A 19,061-nucleotide genomic window follows, 5' to 3' on the forward strand; every position below is an offset into this window, starting at 1 on the left:
CTGAACGAGATGAGCCAGACTTGCCCTGGAGCCCTCTCCATCCCTCCCTGGCTGGCCAACTTCCCATGTCCCTCCCCAGTCCCTGATCATGGTCCCTTGGCCTGGCCTGCACCCTCTCACAATCCGGGACCCTTCAGCGGGGCACATGGACTGTCAAGTATTATAGTTCCATCCTATATAATAAAGAAGTAATATGCAAATTAACCCTCACACCCTCACAAGATGGCTGCCTAAAACCAGGGCAGCAGGGGGTTTAGTGAGGGATGACCAAACAACTGAACAGCAGGCTGTGTGGGGTGATTAGACTGGTGGGGGTGGGGGGTGGGGAGGAGAGGCAGTAAGGGGTGACCAGGCCAGAGGGGAGGGCAGTTAGGAACGACCAGGCCAGCAAGGAGGGGACAGTTAGGGGTGACCAGGCAGGCAGGCAGGTGAATGATTAGGAGCCAGTGGTCCAGGATTGAGAGAGAGATGTCCGACTGCCGGTTTGGTCCTGGATTGGAGAGGGTGTAGGTGGGGCTGAGGGGACCTCCTGCCCTGTGCACAAATTTTGTGCACCGGGCCCCTAGTCTATATAATAAAGGCCTACAGTGAATGACCTAAACAACTGGTCACTATGATGTGCACTGACCACCAGGGGGCAGACACTCAACGCAGGTGCTGCCCCTGGTGGTCAGTGCACTCCCACAGGGGGCACTGCTCAGCCAAAAGCCGGGCTCCCGGCCGGCGAGCACAGTGGAGGTGGTGGGAGCCTCCCGCACCTCAGGGCAGCGCTAAGGGGCAGCGTGCCGAGTGGCAAGGAGCGACAGGTGGGAGGCACGGAGCAAGGGGTCCTGAACCACGAGAGGGCGGTCCATCGGCTGGCCGAGGCCCATCCCCCGAGGGTCCCAGACCGTGAGAGGGCACAGCCGGACTGAGGGACCCCCACACCAGTGCACGAATTTTGTGTACCAGGCCTCTAGTGTATATATTTTATATATATATGTATAATTTTTAAAAAATCCTCACCCAAGGATATTTTTCCATTGATTTTTAGACAGAGATGCTCGATCCACTGAGCAAAACTGGCTAGGGCTCAAATATATTTTTATTGATTTCAGAGAGTAGGGAAGAGGGATAGAGAGGTAAAAACATCAATGATGAGAGAGAATCATTGATTGGCTGCCTCCTGCACGCCCCCTACTGAGGATTGAGCCCCCAACTCAGGCATGTGCCCTGGACAGGAATTGAATCATGACCCCTGGTTCATAGGTTGACATTCGAGCCCTGAGCCCCGTCAGCCAGGCTGGAACCTTTCAGCAGTTTGTTTCCTAAATCGCTAACTTTCCACGGATGCAGGGAAATTGGAAAACTCGGTTGTGAGGCCCGATTTGTCGCTGCAGTGTGACCTGGGCACGCTGCTCTTCGCGTTAGTTGAAGACAAGCTCACGCATCAACGCAGATCAGGCTGTATGGGGCTACGGACCAGGTTTGCTTTCTCTCCGGTCTCAGTGCCATTTATCAGGCTGCTATTTGGGAAGTGTTCTGAGTACATTTATTTCCGTTCCTTTGAATCTTTAGCTAAAATTCAAGAGAAACTAAAACAATAAACAGTGCTTCCCTGTGCCTGGTGGCTCTGGATACGGTGTCCTCTGTTAGTGGGACTAAGCTCTAAGATTCCCTCCAGCGCAGACCGCTTGCTTACCAGCTTTTAGCTGAGGTCACACGCCCGTTGCTCATCTCTGTTTACAACACCAGGATATATTGTTCTTCCACTGAGTATTTCTTACAAATCCATCTGCGATCTTAGTCTTTCAATCGGAAAAATAATTCAGGCGCGCGAATATTCTCTGCCGTTATCTATAAAGTAATATAAGGGCCCCTAGGTCATGAGAACATACCTGTTCAGTGACAGGGTTTGGGAAACTGCCTCCCCGGAACCCTGTTACTGCGCTCACGCCTCTGCTCTGACTCCAGCGCCTCTCTGTGAGTGCACGCGGGTGATTTCTGGTTCACGGCCAGCTGCTGGGCCCAGACTCGTCAGGGGCAGAAGAATAAATGATTCCACAAGGAAAGCGAGCCCCTCGCGTCCTCAGAGGGACTGGGATTTTGTCTACGATTCGTTGTTTTATGTTTGTTTTTCCCTCCAATAGGAGTTCTAAATTCTCAATGAGCTGTTTAGTTGAGTTGGCTGAGGGGAGAGTTTGCATCCAGTATCTGCGGGTTTGCTAGTGGCCCGAGGACAGATCCGTTCATGGAAATGCTCAGAATGCATTCTTGGTTTGCTCAGGGAGAAATACCATTTCTCTTCTCTCCTCTCCTCTCCTCTCCTCTCCTCTCCTCTCCTCTCCTCTCCTCTCCTCTCCTCTCCTCTCCTCTCCTCTCCTCTCCTCTCCTCTCCTCTCCTCTCCTCTCCTCTTCTCTTCTTCTCTCCTCTCCTCCTCTCCTCTCCCGCTCCCCTCCCTTCCCCTCCCCCCTCTCCTCTCCTTTCCTTTCCTTTCCCTTTCTTTCTTTCTTTCTTTCTTTCTTTCTTTCTTTCTTTCTTTCTTTCTTTCTTTCTTTTTCTTTCTTTCCTCCCTCCTCCTCCTCCCCCTCCTTCTCCTCCTCCTCCTCCTCCTCCTCCTCCTCCTCCTCCTCCTTTCTCTCTCTCTCTCTCTCTCTCTCTCTCTCTCTCTCGTGAATCCTTACCTGAGGATATTTTTCCACTGATTTTTAGAGAGAGTGGAAGAGAGAGGGAAAGACAGAGAGAAACCTAGACGTGAGAGGGACACATTGATTGGTTGCCTCCTGCACACACCCTGACCAGCGCTCAGGCCAGGGAGGAGCCTGCAACTAAGACACGTGCCCTTGACCAGAATTGAACCTGGGAACCTTGGTCTGCAGGCCCCGATGCTCTATCCAGTGAGCCAAACCAGCCAGGGCTCACATTTTATTTCTACACTTACGTTCAACAAATTCAGACAAGTGTGCAAGATTCTGAATCTTAAATATTTTCCCAACTCGGGAATAGTTCTATCTCCTCCTTCTCCTCATGACTGACTGGGGAACTGGAGTTTGGTGCGGCCCCTCTTCCTGAGGACCGGGGGGCCGGGTCAGGTCCTGGCAGCGGCGATTCTGAAGACGTGCTGAGCTACCGACAAGCCCAGACCTTAAAGAACCCAAACCCATCCTACTCCACAGGCCGCGCAGCAGAGCCGGAGAGGCACGCCCTCTGTGGGTCTTCGCATAGGGTTTAGAGTGCTCTCCTTGTCCCGCCGTCCTGTTGTTTACTGATAGAATGCTCGTGCTCCTCATTACTGCTGGCCCCTTCTCCTCGGATATGCAAATAGCACGCTCTTTAAAGATTGCTTTAAGTAATCCAGGTGCTTTCACCGTTAAGGAAAGATCCCTCCATAACATCACCGTTGCAGTTTGGAGGATGAAAAGATGATAGTTTCTCATGAGTCATATCGCTGGAGGCCAGAGTGATGGAGGCAGAGATGGGGGGCCGTTATGCAGTGCGGGGCTTAATATTAGCACACAGGCTGTTCTGATGACACACCAGGTGTGCGGGGTGGCAGCGGGCGGGCCGCAGCTCACAGGCCCTCACCGGAGGAGGCAGGGGAGCCGGCGGCTGGTGCAGAACTGACCTTACCCACGTGTCCATGTCGCTGCAGAATGTGTGCTATGTTTGTGAGCCAGGATCGGAAGTTAGGAAAGGGGCGCTGCCCTCATCTCCTCTGTCCTTTCTCATCCTCACCCCTGGCCCCCCAACACCGCGTGGGCAGTCAGCCCGCGCCCAGGTCTCCCGGCCGCCACCTGCCCCGCATGCGCATGCTCCACCCCTCCACTGCCTTGGGATGGAGCAGAGCGGGCAGCTCTGCGCCTGCGTGAACGGGACCACCCAGCATGCCCTCTGACGTCACCAATGCTGAGAAAACTTGTTTTTCCGAAAAAACCTCTATTGGGATTTTAGACTTTAAAACATTAAGTACAAACAACAATTAACGACTAAGTTGTTATTTTTATAATATTAACTCATCCAAGAGCATAACATTAAAAAATGTTTCTCCAAATTAAAATTTTCCTCTGTAGATGTCTTATGTATGTATGTTTCATTTAGATCACGTTTAGGACATGCCTTAATTTTTCTTACTATTTTATGTTATTTTTATTTTATTTATTTATTTATTTATTTTTAAATATATTTTTTATTGATTTTTGTACAGAGAGGAAGGGAGAGAGATAGTCAGAAACATCAATGAGAGAGAGTCATTGATCAGCTGCCTCTTGCACACCCCCTACTGGGGATATGCCCACAACCAAGGTACATGCCCTTGACTGGAATCGAACCCGGGGCCCTTCAGTCCCCAAGCCGACGCTCTATCCACTGAGCCAAACCGGTCCTGGCTATTTTATCTTATTTTTAAACGTAGTCTTTTATTTTATTTATTATTTTTTATTTTTTAAATACATTTTATTGATTTCAGAAAGAGGAAGGGAGAGAAGAGAGAGAGAAATATCCATGAGAGAGAATCATGGATCAGCTGCCTCCTGCATGCCCCCTACTGGGGATGGAGCCTGTGCCCTAACCGGAATCGAACCCTGACCTCCTGCTTCCTAGGTCGATGCTCAACCACTGAGCCACACCGGTCAGGCAATTAAAAAAAAATTAATTGTTATTGCTGGTGCAAAAAAATGCTAATTGATTTATATCAAGAAAATTTCTTAAATTCTTATCTATTCAAGCAATCTACACCTTTCCCCCTGGTAGGCAATTATATAATCTTTAATGAGAAATTCTCTCTTCCCTTCCAGTACTAATAAGGGAAGAGAGAATTTCTCATTTTTCTTTTTCTTTTTTCTTTTTTTTCCTCATTATGGCATGGACCTAGAATTCCAGTATTAAGTATATCAATGATAAATAGGCTACTTTCTCTAGCTCCTGAATTTAGAAGGAGTATACCACTATATTCTCCACAACGTTTAACATTTGCCATAGGTTTTTAAAATTTATTTAAGTCTTGAAACCATTCTTTAAAAAAATACATTTTATTGATTTCACAGAGGAAGGGAGAGGGATAGAGAGTTAGAAACATTGATGAGAAAGAAACATCAATTAGCTGCTTCTTGCACGCCCCCTAGTGGGGATGGAGCTGGCAACCAAGGTACATGCCTTGACCAGAAAGGAACTTGGGACCCTTCAGTTTGTGGACTGACGCCCTATCCACTGAGCCACACCAGTCAGGGCATCTGTGGGATTTTAAACAAATATTTACCAAGTTAAAACGTCCCCTTTCTGTCTGGGTTGCCAAGAATTTTCATCACAAATATCAATGTGTTCTCTATGTAGATTGAAGTATTTGTTTTGTTTAGGCTCAGACTGTTGGCTGAGGGGAGAGTGTGCATCTAATACCTGCTGGTTTGCTAGTCCACGAACAGAACTTGCACTGCGAAGGGCTAGACAGGAAATATTTTAGACTCAGACCACGGGCCTCTATCTCACACTCTGTTTTGTCTTGCTTGCTTGTTTACAACCCTTTCATCATGTAGAAACCAGTCTGGGCTCAATCCAGTCTGGGAGCCTCAGTCACTATAGTTTATTTTTGCTCAACATCACACAAATCTTCTGGTCATGGTTTCGCCTGTAAACTCTCGGGAGGAACAGGCACTGTGAGGCCTGATCGGGGCGGGAGAAGGAGCCGAGCCTAGAGAATCGCACAGGCTCACCTGTGAGGGCACTGGCCTGGTTATTATTCCACAGCATCAGCCTCGGTGGTTGGAGTGTTGCTGCCTGCCTCCAGCCAGAAAGAGCAGGCTGCCTCCTGCATGCCCCCTACTGGGGATGGAGCCCACAACTCAGGCCGTAGTCCACAAAGTACATTTTATAAGGGTTTTGCTTAGTCTCCTTTCTCATTGCCACCTCCAGGGGCCACCTGTGCCACTTTTTAGCTGTTCACCATCCCAGTACTACCTTCCAGTTCAGGAACTATGCTTTCACTGTTGAATCTAAAAGAATAAACTGGCCCGGCTGGCATGGCTCAGTGGTTGAGCGTTGACCTATAAACCAGGAGGTTACCATTCATTTTCCCTGTCAGGGCACAGGCCCGGGTTGTGGGCTCCATCCCCAGGTTGGGGCGTGCAGGAGGCAGCCGATCCATGATTCTCTCTAATCATTGATGTTTTTGTCTCTCTTTTCCTCCCACTTCCTCTCTGAGATCAATAAAAAAACTAATTGTTTAGCCCAAGGTAAAAACATTCTTCCTGTTTTCTTCTAGAAACAAAATTTACATTTGAATCAGTGATTCATTCCCTTTGAGTGAATTTTTGTGTTGGTTAGAAGGTGTGGGTCAAAGTTCGTGCTTTCATGGGGCTGACAGATGGTCCAGCACCATCACCGAGGGCTCTCCTCTCCCCATCTATCGGCTTCTCACCCGTCAGACAATGACCTGTGTGCCTGCGTCTGCTTCCGGAGTTTTCCGTCCCATTGAGGGATTTCTCTACTGCCATGCTAACAGCACACTGGCTCACTGTTTCCTTACAATGCATTTTGAAGTTAGGCTTTAAGTATTCAAATTTGTTCCTTTTTAAAATAATTATGATTTGTAAATATATATATAGATTTCAGAGAGGGAGGAGAGGGAGAGAGAGATGGAAACATCAATGATGAGAGAGAATCATGGATCGGCTTCCTCCTGCCCTCCCCAATTGGGGGGCAAGCCTGCCACCCAGGGAATGTGCCCTGATAGGGAATCTAATCCTGACCTGTTATAGGCTGATGCTCAACCACTGAGCCACCGTGGCCGGGCATAATTATGGATTTTATGCACCACACTCATTGTATGAATTGTACCACCAGCATGTCAGTTTCTACAAAAGCAGACGCTCAGACTGTTCTGGGAGAGGGGGTGGAGACGGCAGTCCATCTGCAGATGGAACATAATGGCAAGCTCATAATGGCTGCGTAGCGCAGCCCTCCATGTGGGCTGTGGGCCTCTGCTTACAGGGCTTGCATATTTTTTTGACTTAACTTATCCCCAATAATTTCATGATTTGATGCTATTTTAAATGATATTTCCAATTTCAGTTTGCATGTTTTTACTATGTAGAAAACAACTGATTTTTATATATTGACCTCATATTATGCAGCCTTACTAAACTCACTATTATTTCTATAGATCTTTTTTACTATTTTCTACAGAAAAAATCAGCCAGTTTATTAAATATAGTTTTATTTGTTCATTTCCTGCATATATATATATATATATATATATATATATATATATACTTATATATTATATATTACATATTATACATTATACTAGAGGCCCGGTGAATGAAATTCATGCATGGGATGTGTGTGTGTTCCTCAGCCCAGCCTTCACCCTCTTCAATCTGGGACCCCCAACTGCCCTCCCCTGCAGGCTTGGTCACCCCTAACTGCCCTCCCCTGCAGGCCTGATTACCCCCAACTGCCTTCTCTTGCAGGCCTGGTCCCTCCCAACTGCCCTCCCCTGCTGGTCATCTTGTGGTGGCCATCTTGTCTACATGGGGGCAGCCATGTTTGACCACATGGGGGTGGCCATCTTGTGTGTTGGAGTGATGGTCAATTTGCATATTATTCTTTTACTAGAGGCCCAATGCATGAAATTCGTGCATGGGGGTTGGGGGAGGGGGTGTCCCTCAGCCTGGTCTTGGCCTGCAAAGAAGCCAGCATCCCTCACATCCTCCCCTCCTTCACAGCCTCTGGGAAGATGCTTGTCCTGGGGCCTCCTCAGGGCCTGGGCCCATGATGCCCTGCAGCTCGGGTACTCAGGGGGTTGGGCTTTCAGGTCCGGCTTCCTCACCTGGCACGGTGACCATCAGCTGCCATGGGAGCCTTGTCTTAGAAGTAGCCCCCTTGGACCATAGTACTTGCTACTGTGTGCGGCAGGGGTGTGACCTCAGTGGCAGTGATTTGATGTCTGTAGTATGCCTGCCAGACAACTCCCTCCCCTGCTACCCTCTCCCCCACAGCACCATGTTGGTCCTGTCTGGACTGCTGGCAGGGCCTTCCAGTCTTCAGGGGACTGAGGGCTGCAGGTGGAGGACCCCAGCACCCATAGGGCTCTGTCAGCATCAGGAACTGGAAAGATCCATTATTCTGGCTCCTCCCCTGCCTTGGGGACACTGAGCTCGTGGCCCCACAGGCTCCTTCCCTCCTTCTGCACGGCCATGGCCTGGACGCTCCCAGTCCTCTGGTCAGAGACCTCTCTTCTCCCTCTGTGGCCAAGGAGCAGATGCTGGGCTCCCATTGCTGGGTGATGCTGCCAGCATCTGTTATGGGCACCGCCATTTTTGTCGTGGAGTGATGGCTAATTTACATATTACTCTTTTATTATATAGGAATAGGTAGGATATTATACTAGAGGCCTGGTGCATGAAATTCATGCGTGCGTGCGTGCATGCGTGCGTGTGTGTGTGTGTGTGTGTGTGTGTGTCCCTCAACCCAGCCTGCACTCTCTCCAATCTGGGACCCCTTTCACAATCCAGGACTGCTGGCTCCCAACTGTTCTCTTGCCTGCCTGATTGCCCCTAACTGCTTCTGCCTGCCAGCCTGATCAGACCTTACCTGTGGGGTGTTTCTCTCTTTTCTGCATTCAGCATGGAAAAGGAATGGGTCTAGTTCCTGAGTGGAGGAGCTAGGGATTAAGAAATAAAAGAAAGAGACCAGATAGAAAGATAGAAGCAAGCTGGGGGCCAGGTGGGTCTCTGCCTCCTCTGATGGAGGGGCAGAGACCCTGAGTCCATGTAGCACATATATTTATATATCCCCAAATACCAGGGGGTTTCACCAGAATTTAGGACCAAAGGAGATTATTTGCATTCTTGAGTAGGCCCAAGCATTCCTGGTGGTTGACTGGATTTACATATCAAAGCCACACCTGGGCAGAGCTTAGAGTCAGTACTGATAGCATGTCCAGCCTTTGTGGGGAAGCATGATCCCAGGGTGTGGCTCTGCCTATCACCCTGAGTTCAGCTGACAATATTCAGAGAAATGCCTATGTGCCTTCCTGGGGGACCCCCTCTACACCCTGCCAGCCTATTGACACCAGCTGCTCCCCTGCCAGCCTTATTGACACCTAACTGTTCCCCTGCCCGCCTGACTGCCCCTAACTGCCCTCCCCTGCCAGCCTTATTGACACCAGCTGCTCCCCTGCCAGCCTCATTGACACCAGCTGCTCCCCTGCCAGCCTTATTGACACCAGCTGCTCCCCTGCCAGCCTGACTGCCCCTAACTGCCCTCCCCTGCCAGCCTGGTCACCCATAACTGCCCTACCCTACAGGCCTGGTCCCTCCCAACTACCCTCCCCTGCTGGCCTGATTGCCCACAACTGCTCTCCCCTGCTGGCCATCTTGTGGTGACCATCTTGTGTCTACATGGGGGTGGCCATCTTGTGTGTTGGAGAATGATGATCAATTTGCATATTACCTCTTTATTATATAGGACTAGAGCCCAGTGCACAAAATTCGTACATAGAGGGGTGTGCCTCAGCCCAGCCTGCACCCTTTCCAATCTGAACCCCTCGGGGGATGTGGGATCAGGTCTAAAATGGAAATCAGATATCCCTCTCACAATCCGGGACCACTGACTCCTAACTGCTCACCTGCCTGCCTGCCTGATTGCCCCTAACCATTCCCTTGCTGGCCTGATTGCCCCCAACTGCCCTCCCCTGCCAGTCTAATTGCCTCCAGCTGCCCTCCCCTGCTGGCCTGATCACCCCTAACTACCTCTGCCGTGGCCCCCACCACTGCGGTGTTGTCCCGAAGGAAGTTGGACGTCCAGAAGATGTCTGGTCGACTCAGTCTAATTAGCATATTACCCTTTTATTAGTACAGACATTATATATTATATATGTTACATATATGTTATATCCTATATAAGAAAGAGGTAATATGAAAATTGACCATCACTGCCCCCATGTGGACACAAGATGGCCGTCACAAGATGGCCAGCAGGGGAGGGCAGTTGGGAAGGACCAGGCCTGCAAAAGAGGACAGTTGGGGAAAACCAAGCCTTCAGGGGAAGGCAATTGGGGGTGGGGAGGACTAGGCTTGCAGGGGAGGGCAGTTGGAAGTGACCAGGCTGGCAGGGGAGGGAAGTTAAGGACAATCAGGCTGGCAGGGGAGGACAGTTTGGGGTGACCAGGCTGGCAAAGGATGGAAGTTAGAGGTAACTGGGCCAGCAGGGGAAGGCATTTGGGGGTGACTAGACCTGCAGGGGAGGACAGCTAGGGGTGATCAGGCCTGCAGGTGAGGGCAGTTAGGGCAATCTGGCTGGCAGGGGAGTGGCTAGGGAGTGACCAGACTGGCAGGCAGAAGCGGTTAGGGGCAATCAGGCACGCAGGCAGGCAAGTGATTGGGAGCCAGCAGTCTTGGATTGTGAGAGGGATGTCCTACATTGGGGAGGGTGCAGGCTGGGCTCAGGGATAACCCCACCCCTGTGCAAGAATTTTGTACACTGGGTGTCTAGTGTGTGTGTGTGTGTGTGTGTGTGTGTATCTACACTAATAAAAGAGAAAAATGCTAATTGACCATACCTTTGCTATGCCTACAGCCAATCAGGAGTGATATGAAAATTAAGTCAACAAAGATGGAGGATAATTTGCATATGCAGGAGGGGCGGGCTGTGTCTACTGCCCACTGCCCTCTCCTCGCCTGTGGTGGGCTGTGACACAGGCACCCTATTTTCATTAAAATGTTCCACCCCAGCCTGCTCCACCTGTGTCCCTGCAGGCATGCTGCCAGGAAGAGGTGCTGACACAGAGGCTGGCTGATGGAGGCGCTCAAAGGTGCAGACAAGGGGGCTCTTGCTGGCGCTGAGTTTGAAAAGTGCATGGACAGCCTGATGGACTAAACGGCCTTTCTGAAGAAGGTGCATGAGGAGGATATTGCCAAGCTGCAGGTGCAGATCCAGCACACTCAGATCTCTATGGAGGTGGACATGTTCTCCAAGTCCGACCTCTCTGCAGCGCTCAAGGACATTGGAGCCCAGTAGGAGAACATGCTAAGGACATGCAGATGCAGAAGAATGGTACAAGAGCTGCTCACCATGCTGACCAAGATCATTGCCAAGAACACCTATGGGGTGCGCGCCACCAAGGATGAGGTGTCTGAAAGCTGTAGCCTGCTCAAGGCCAAGACCCTGGAGATCAAAGCAAGCTGGGGCATGACCGAAGCGCTGGGAAAGCAGCTGTGAGAGCTGGAGGATAAGCAGAACGCTGACGTTAGTGCTCTGCAGGACACAACCAACACATTAGAAAATGAGCTGAGAACTACAGAGAGTGAAATGGCAGGATATTTAAAAGAATACCAGGACCTCCTCAATGTGGCTTTGAACATTGACATTGCAGCTTACAAGAAACTCTTGGAAGGTGAGGAGACCCGGCTCAGTTTCACCAGCGTGGGAAGCATAGCCAGCGGCTACTCCCAGAGTTCCCAGCTCTTTGGTCGATCCGCCTACAGTGGTTTACAGACCAGCTCCTACTGGATGTCCGCTCGCTTCTTCCCTTCTTAATACACCAGCCACGTCCAGGAGGAGCAGATTGAGGTGGAGGAGACCATTAGGAAGCTAAGGATGAACCCTTCTCTGAAGGAGAAGCTGAAGAGGAGGAGAAGGAGAAGGAAGTGGCTGACAAAGAGGAAGGAGAGGAAGAGGAAGAAGGTGCCAAAGAAGAATTTGAGGATGCAAAGGAGGAAGAAGGAGGTGAAGGTGAAGGAGAAGATACCAGAGAAGCTGAGGAAAAGAAGAAAGATTAAGGTGCTGGGGGGGGGGGGGGTAGCAAGCAACCAAGAAAAGATTGAGCCCCCCTTTCCTTAATTATTTCAGGAATAATCCTCCTGAAACCAGTTCAACCCTGTCACCAACCAAGCGGTTGAGTTCCCCATACTATAGAATTAAGAAGTCAATATATATAACATTCTGAGGTGGCTCAGGTTGGACATTAAACGTTGTGCTATGACTTTTCTCCTTATGCAGAGTATCTGCTTGCAGAGTGGCTTCCTGGTTTGCTGCCAGCCTGTGCATGGTCCATGCTTATGAGTTCAGGATCTGACAATGTGAATAATTCAGATGTTTACAATAAAAACACATGAATACACGGATTCACTGATGTTAATGTTAAACTTCATGGAAAAAATAGTCCTTTGAATCTTTGGTGGTTAGAAATTAAAGATCTCAATCATGTGCAATAAACAGTAAATAAAGATACACTGAATGACAAAAAAAAAAAAATACATTAGGGTCCAGGAAACGTTCAAAGAATTGGAGAACGGTTCCCACGTCAGGAAGGGAAGTCACAGGGTGTATATTATTGCTATGAATATAGTATTTTCTATTACTCACAACATATACAATGTAATGTATTAGATGCCTTCCTATCGCATGAAGTATGTATTCTCATAAAGTAATACTGGTACATATGTTATAGTTATGGCAGTGTGTCATAGCCTATCTATGTTAATAAAAGAGAAAAATGCTAATTAGACCATGAGACCTTCCAGAAGTCCTTCTGGACAAAGCCATGGTGGCGGGGCCCAGGAAGAGGCGGTAGGGGGTGATCAGGCCAGGAGGCAGTTGGGGGTGATCAGGCCGGGGGGGAGTTGGGTGTGAGCAGGACGGCAGGGGGTGCAGTTGGTGGCAATCAGGCCAGCATGCAGAGTGGTGAAGGGTGATCAAGCAGGCAGGCCGGTGAGCAGCTGGGAGCCAGCAGTCCTGGGTTGTGAGGAGGTTGCCCCGCTGCCAGTTTAGGCCTGATCCCACAGGGTCTCAGGTTGGAAAGGATGCAGGCCAGGCTGAGGCCCCTCCCCTCAACCGGGCCACTAATACATATATTTGTGCATTATTGCACTGAACACAGGCTCCAATATGATGTTGAATACAAATAATACAAGTGGACATTTTTGCATTGTTTCTGATATTTGGGTGGAAGTATTCAGTCTCTCCTCACTAAGGTCAAGGAAGTTCTTTCGATGTCTTCTTGCTGGTTTGTCAAACGCTTTTTCTGCATCCAATGAGGTGACACACACACACACACACACACACACACACGCTCACACACACATGCTCACACACACACACATACACACTCACACACACGCTCACACACACACATACACACTCACACACATACACACTCACACACACACACTCTCACACACACATGCTCACACACACACATACACACTCACACACACTCACACACACACACTCACACACATACACACTCACACACACACACTCTCACACACACATGCTCACACACACACATACACACTCACACACACACATACACACTCACACACACATACACACTCACACACACACACTCACACACATACTCACACACACACACACTCACATACATACACACACACGCTCACACACACATGCTCACACACACACACATACACACTCACACACACGCTCACACACACACATACACACTCACACACATACACACTCACACACACACACTCTCACACACACATGCTCACACACACACATACACACTCACACACACTCACACACACACACTCACACAATACACACTCACACACACACACTCTCACACACACATGCTCACACACACACATACACACTCACACACACACATACACACTCACACACACATACACACTCACACACACACACTCACACACATACTCACACACACACACACTCACATACATACACTCACACACACACTCACACACACACTCACACACACACACACACTCACACACACTCACACACACACACACACTCACATTCACACACACACACACACTCTCACACACACGCTCACACACACACACACACTTACACACACGCTCACACACACACATACACACACACGCTCACACACACTCACACACACACACACACACACACACACTCACACACTCTCACACACACATGCTCACACACACATACACACTCACACACACACACACTCACACACTCACTCACACACACACACACACACTCTCACTCTCACACACTCACACACACTCACACACTCACACATACATACACACTCACACACATACACTCACACACACACTCACACACACACACACACTCATACACACACACTCACACACATACACACTCACACACTCACTCACACACACACACACACACACACTCTCACTCACACACTCACACACACTCACACACACTCACACATACATACACACTCACACACTCATTCACACACACACACACTCTCACACACACACACTCACACACACACACACACACTCATACACACACAAACACTCACACACACACATACACACACACACTTTTACTCTGTGGACATAGGGAATTACAAGGATTGCATTTTTAATATGAAACAAGCCTCGTATTTCTGTGACTCGCTCCACCTGACCTCATGCTGGATTCTTGTGTGAGCCCTGAGATGGGGCTGTTTTGTGAGGTGGGGCTATGGTCTTTTGTCCTGTGTGGTCGGGGATATCAGAGAAAGACAGACTTATTGGGGTAAGTTTGAAGTTTTCTCGCTTCCTACAGTTTCTGAAAGAATGTGTGTTAAATTGTCTTAATTCTTCCTTAAATATGTGACAGAATTCACCCATGAAATCATTTGGGCCCCAAGTTTTCTTTTTGGGAGAGTTTTCAGTGAGAAATCCAATTTGGTTAGTGGTGGAGGGCCGTTCTGTTACCATTTCCTCCTGCTCAGCTCGGTTCTCTGTTCATGGATCTCACCCAGGTGCCGAGTGTGTGGCCGCTGAGTCGATGCTTCTCTGGTGCAGCAGCTGGACGACCAGGAACAGCACCGCCCTCAGCCAGAGGCCTGTCCGTGTCCTCTGGCTCTGACCCCCTGGCCACACCTACCCGCTGGCCGATCTTGTCAAAGAACTGCTCTTTCCCCCATTGATTTTCTCTATTGTCTCTCTGGGTTCTATGTCACTGATTTCTGCTAACCTTTTATTCACTGTCCTGTTGCTTTGGATTGAATTCGCTCCTCTTTTTATAATATTTTATTTTACTTTATTATTATTTTTTATTGATTTCAGAGTGGAAGGGAGAGGGAGAGAGAGAAGCATCAGTGATAAGAGTGAATCATTGATTGGCTGCCTCCTGCACGCCCCACCCTGGGGATTAAGCCAGCAGCCCCGGCCTGTGCCCCGACCAGGGATCCAGCCTGACCTCCCGGTTCATAGGTCAGCGCTCCACCGCACCACGCAGGCTGCTTTTTCTAATATTTCAGACGGAGCGGCAGTCGTTGATGTCACATGTTCCTTCCTTCCGGTGCGGCCCTGAGCCCTGCAGCTAGCTCTCCCTGACCTTTCACGGCTGTGCCCCCACGGCCTCGGAGCTGGAAAGACTTCCTGGTTTCCATTCCAGGTTCTTCTATGACCAAAGCATTTAAAAGTGTGTCCTTCAGTTTCAAGTGTCCGGACACTTCCTGGATCTCGTTCTTTAATGGACAGATAGGTGAGTCCCATTGCTGCGCTTTAACCAGGGAGGGTCTGGGTGCAGACATGGGAAGGAGGCGGGGGGGGGAGGGGGTGGGGGGAGGGGGAGACGCAGAGGCGGAGCACAGCTGGTGGCTGGGCAGACACAGTGGGCGCTCAGTGTGGCTGGAGGCCTGTGTGCAGCCGCAGGAAGGCGGGCTCAGAGCAGGTGTTGATGGGTGAGGGCTGGGCAGTCCGCAGGAACGCAGGCCTCTGAGGGAGCCTGGCTCTCCCTGTGTGCGGGAGGGGGGGGCACTCTGAGGGCGCCCTCCAGCTGCTGAGAGAGGAGACCGGGCTGCAGGAGATGGCCTGAAGAGAGGTGGGAGCAGTGACTGTTGTGGGGAGCTGTGCACGGAGGCGCGAGCAGTGTGCGTTAGTTTATCTGTTCAAACATGGGATGTGAGTCCCAGATGGGCTGGCTCATGGATAGAGCATCACCTCAGAACTGAAGGGTCCTGGGTTTGATTCTGGTCAAGGGCTTGACCTCTGGGCCTGGTCGGGGTGCATGTGGGAGGCAGCCAATCGATGTGTCTCTCTCACAACAACTTCTCTCTGTGTGTCTGCCCCTATCTCTTCCATTTTCTCTAAAAATCCATGGACAGCTATTCTCAGGTGTGAATTTAAAAAACCAAACAGAAAAAAAAACAAAAAAACCCAAAACCAACAGCAGCAATGTGGGATTCGAGGCAGAGTCAAGCGTGAGACTAGGATTTTCTGCCCCAAATGGAGGAGAGCAGCTGGTCACTAAGCTAGGGAGGGTGCAGGCTTTGGAGGAGGGGTCAGGGCTCACAGGGCTCAGATTTGGGCCTGTCAGGCCTAACTGCTGCTCAGACATTGAGAGGAAGTGTGGAGCACACGGCAGACATGGGGCGGGATTGAGTGGCAGCAGTGCAGAAGGCGTTCAGCGATCCTGTGTCCGCGGGGAATTCCCAGGATGGCAGTGCAATTAAATAACGAAATTAAACGTACTCAAGGCATCATTCCCTTCATTCAGGAGAGCTTCAAAATACTCAAATAAGAGGCGAACTTCGATGTTTTCTCTATGAAAAGGTTTTGTAAGAGAAGCCTGTATCAGAAATGTCCGAATTTCCCTCCGCACACCATAGCAGGTGAGTCTTTATTTAAGAAAATAAAACGTGAAAAGTCTTATGTCGTGCCTTGAAACTGTCAGCTCACAGGTTTCTCCAAATCCGTGTTAAAAAGACCTCCCCGCCCCTCACACTTGCATAAATGTGTGTGCGGCTTGGTGAGCGAATCCGGAGCGCCAGCCAAATGACGCCAGCGCCCAGAAACGGCCCCTTTGGAACGTGCATAGGGCTTTACCTGCAGATTTCCCGAAAGTCAGAGTCAGCTTTGCGAAAACCCAGGGAGGGCAGCTAAAGGAAAGTGTTTTCTGTTCAAACTTGAAAGAACCTTGTGTTGGAACCGTCTGCTCACAGAGCTGAGTGTTTGTGAAAGGGAAACCTTTTTTTCTTCTTTTCCTGAGAAGAGGCGTGGAGACGGCTATGGTGAAGCAGCGGAGGCTTCGGCTGGAGGGAACGGCAGGAAGAAGTGCCAGGTGCTGGTCCCTGCACAGCCACTGGAGCAGGTCAGAAAGGGCGAGGGCCCGAGTGAGGAAACAGGTCCTTTCTTTCTTTAACTATAAAAGATATGGTACTGACTTCAGAGAGGAGGGGAGAGGGAGAGAGAAACATCCACGATGAGAGAGAAACATCAGGCCTGCACCCCGGCCCGGGCCTGCCTGGGAATGCACCCTGGTTCCTAGGTCGACGCCAGCTGGGCAGGAAGCTGGCTCCTTTAAACGAAGGAGGCTTTGGTAGACAGGGTATGAAAACAGATTTAAATGGAACAAGAATGGAGGTTTAACAAAACAACACTGTCAACACGTACAATAAATGACAAGAATTGCCTGTTGAAGTTATGAGCAAGCCTGTTCCTATAGCAACAGCTGGAATCAACACAGAAAAACGAGCCCCTCTCTCCTGCGTGAATGTCCCTCTCAGAGGCCAGCGGGGGCCTCGGCTCTGCCCTCAGAGGGGATAGAGGGCAGGGCGCTGGCCGGGCACCTCACCATGGACTGCGTGTCACCCTCCCACCCGCCGAGTGGGCCGTCAGGACCTGCTGGGGCTCCCTTCCGTGACCATCCCGATGCCCATGGCCTACGGACAGGATGTGGGACTCAGTGACCTGCTAGAGGGGGCGGGGTCAAACACCCACAGTATTTACAACAGCTCAGTGAAATGCCATCGCTTCTGTTATGTTTTGTTTTAAATGTATTTTTATTGATTTCAGAGAGGAAGAGGGGGGGGGAGAGAGAGAGAGAGAGAGAGAGAGAGAGAGAGAGAGAGAGAGAGAGAGAGACATCAATGATGAGAGAGAGAATACAACCTGGGCATGTGCCCTGAGAATCAAACCGTGACCTCCTGGTTCATAGGTCCATGCTCAACTACTCTTTCTTTTTATTTTATTAATATATTTTTACTGATTTCAGAGAGGAAGGGAGAGAGGGAGAGATAGAAACATCAATGATGAGAGAGAATCATTGATTGGCTGCCTCCTGCACACCTCCCACTGGGAATCAAGCCCACAACCCAGGCATGTGTCCTTGACTGGAATCGAACCCAGGATTCTTCAGTCCACAGGCTGACTCTGTCCACTGAGCCACACCGGCTAGGGCTCAACCACTGTCTCTTAAAGACGGGTCTGTCACCGCCAGGCGGGAATAGGTGTGTATCTATGTAACTGGTGGAGGCATGAATCTCGCTGTTTGGAGACCTGTAGAAAATGCTCGCGGACGAGTCTCCGCCGTGCCAGCCGGGAAAGAAATGGTGCATCCTCTCCCCTCTGGTCCGGAGCCGCCTCGCTGGCCGCCTCCTCCCGGCACAGCTACAAGTGCCTCCTCTGCCTCCGTCTCTGAGTCGGGCTGCTCCCGGAGCTCAGCCTGAATGTCCACCCCGGCTCCCGGTCCAGGCAGGGTGCTGCCACCGGGAGGCAGGCGAGGACAGTTGCTGTCTCTGGGCTTTCCGTGCCTCGATGGCTTTACGCAGGTTTACTTTGTTTACGTTGTGGAGGTACACCGTCTGAAGGAGAATATTGGGCTTCATTTGTTACTCAGATTCACAGCTGTGTCCTGCTTCCATGGCGTCCAGGCATGGCCGTGCAGGCATGGCCGTGGTGGACAGGGGCCTGCTCTTCCCCATCAATCCGTCTTCCTGTCTCTTTAAGGCCCAGCGATGCGGCCTTCCTGCCTCGGTGCTGGGGATGGGGCACCAGGCAGTCTGTGGCTGGCGGCTCCTGGTTCCCGGCTCAGGTCCTCGCAGACCCTGCTCCAGCTACCTGCTACCTGAACCGTGTTGGACATGACCTGTGCCCCACAGATCGCAGCCAGGTCATTCACCGAGCACAAGCACCTCGGGAGCTCCGGCAGGGAGGCCATGCCCGCTGACCCCTCCATGGCTGACCCCTCCCGTGGCTGACCCCTCCCATGGCTGACCCCTCCATGGCTGACCCCTCCCATGGCTGACCCCTATGTGGGCTGACCCCTCCATGGCTGACCCCTCCGTGGCTGACCCCTCCCATGGCTG

The 19,061-nt window shown here is 50.5% G+C and overlaps 1 long non-coding RNA gene and 1 pseudogene across 2 annotated transcripts in view; both read left to right on the forward strand.

The window, feature by feature from the left end:
• Positions 1 to 19,061, forward strand: part of LOC311622356 — a 385,135-nt gene that overhangs the window by 165,808 nt on the left and 200,266 nt on the right. The window lies entirely within an intron of this gene.
• Positions 10,772 to 11,754, forward strand: LOC311623718 (neurofilament light polypeptide-like; annotated as a pseudogene). Its single transcript has one exon. The product of its transcript is annotated as a neurofilament light polypeptide-like (transcript).

The sequence above is a fragment of the Pipistrellus hanaki genome (genome assembly GCF_964339955.1).
Source record: "Pipistrellus hanaki genome assembly, chromosome: 5".
NCBI classification, from domain to species: domain Eukaryota; kingdom Metazoa; phylum Chordata; class Mammalia; order Chiroptera; family Vespertilionidae; genus Pipistrellus; species Pipistrellus hanaki.